Below are 2,148 nucleotides of genomic sequence, written 5' to 3' on the forward strand. Positions count from 1 at the left end.
GATCTCGTGCTTAACCTTTACACGCTTATGAGCTCACTCGACTACCTACCTCCCCTCAAAGAGTACGTTAAGCTTTTGGGGGAGTGACATTAGGAAACATCAAAAAGGTGAAAAAGCATACTATAATATTACAATAGTGCCATTGGCAATCCCCCATACAAAAGTACATGCATAGCCCACCCATGACACACACTTGGACATTGAAGTGGCTGTTATAGGCACAACGGATGGCACTTGATGGCGCGGTAGAGAGAACACTTGTTACAATCTCCCCCACTCAATTCAGTCTTCGCCCTCGAAGACTAGCTTTTACTTGAGGCTCCAATCTGCCGCTGTTGATGAAGGAAGGTTCTTCGGCTGCTCCATGAAGTTCATCTTTTCCAAGGCCCGGGCATGATGATGGGTGGAAGTCTTCAATGTGTTTTGGATGGCAGGAAAGCCTATGGCTAGTCTCTACAGTTAGTCCTTGCCTGGCTGCTTCAAGGTAGGATTTTGGTTGCTCTAGCTTGGTGTTTGGAAGGCTTGTGGCCAGGGCTAGGTCAAAATGATATTTTGGATTGTTAGGGTGTTGGTTCCCATTTATTTTTCCCCAAGGTTGACTCACAACGCTACTACTGGATTTAGCATGAGGGATGATGTAAAGGTGGTCCCTAAATGGCTTGGGTGGCACTCGCTCTCCCCGTTGGTTGTGGTAGTAGATGCGGTCTAGGTTTGACACGGCCTTGGGTTTTTTGTTGGTCCCATCAGTTGCAGGCGCTTGCGGCTTCTGCTGCAAAGTCAGCTTCCGTTGATGTCGTTGGTGTTGAAGCTGATGCTGATGCCGATATTGGTGCAGACTTGGGCGCTGGCATTGGCGTTGGCGCTGAAAATGGAACTGTCTTGGGGGTGACTTCTTCCTGGTGACGACTTCCCAACCAGTTCCAGTGTCGAGGTGAGGTACTTGACAGGGGTTTTTCCTTGTTGGCGTGGCGCTGTCTTCATGGTTGCTGGTTTCTTGGTACAACTGTAAGGCTGAAAGCTGTTTCCCGAGTATATGCATGGCTGATGAGACAGGAACCATGCAAGGGGAGTGTTCGTCCAGAATAAGCAAGCTGTTGATGTGTGGCATAAGTGCTGCTTCCGCTTGCTTGAGGAACTCCACTCCAAGAACAACCTGAAAATCATCCAAGGGAACCACTGATAGATTGATGGGTCCTTTCCATGGTCTGACTCGGAGTTCTACTCCACGGGCCGTGCCCTCTACTGCTTTGGCCCCGGAGTTGACAGCCTTGACCCACCCCGTTTGTTTGGTGGTGGTCAAGCCGAGTCGCTTGGCCTCTGCAAGCGAAATGAAGTTGTAGGTGGCCCCAGTGTCCACCAAGGGTTGGGTCGGCCTCCCGCCGAGGGTGATATCTACATAACTCAGCCCCTTGTGGGCTTTGGTGGGCCGCTTGGATGTGGCCTCTTTCTTGACCATGGCGTTGATGAGTTGGAGGGCGCCTACTCTTGGCGCCACGGTGGGTTTCTCCTCATCGCTCTCTTCACTATCACTTAGTTTGGCAATGAGGGCAGTTATTTTCTTTCGGGTTGGACAGTCACTCGTCCAATGCTTCCCGTTGCAAAGGTAACAAGGCGCAGGAGGAGGTCTCCTAGTGGCTTGGTGGCCCTGATGGCTTGGGCCCCCTTGTGGCTTCTTCCCTTGTTGGTAATTATAGGGCTTATCCGCAGGCACTAGCTTCTCCTTTGTAGAGGTTGATTGTTCATCACCCCCACTCAAAGTCGTGGTACGTGGGCTGGATGGTCTTTGCACATCTTCCTTAGGTGTTCTTAGATCAACAAGCTACTCAGCTACGACCATGACAGTGGCGAGGTCCTCAACCCCGCGTCGCTAGAGTTCGAGCTCGGACCATGGCTTGAGACCATCCATAAAATTGAACAGAAGATCCTTGTCTGACATGTCAGTGATCTCCAATGTCAAGGCCGAAAACTCCTTGACATAGTCATGTAGTGATTCTTGATGTCTGAGATTCTTCATTCTCCGGCGCGCCAGGTACTCAACATTTTCTAGGTAGAATTGCTGCTTGATCTCACGCTTGAATCCAACCCAGGTGTCGATAGTGCGGGTTCCACGTTCAATGTCTTGGCAACACCTATGCCACCATAACATTG

This window comes from Nelumbo lutea, chromosome 3 (genome assembly GCF_056320005.1).
Source record: "Nelumbo lutea isolate HS-2025 chromosome 3, American lotus-T2T, whole genome shotgun sequence".
Classification (NCBI taxonomy): domain Eukaryota; kingdom Viridiplantae; phylum Streptophyta; class Magnoliopsida; order Proteales; family Nelumbonaceae; genus Nelumbo; species Nelumbo lutea.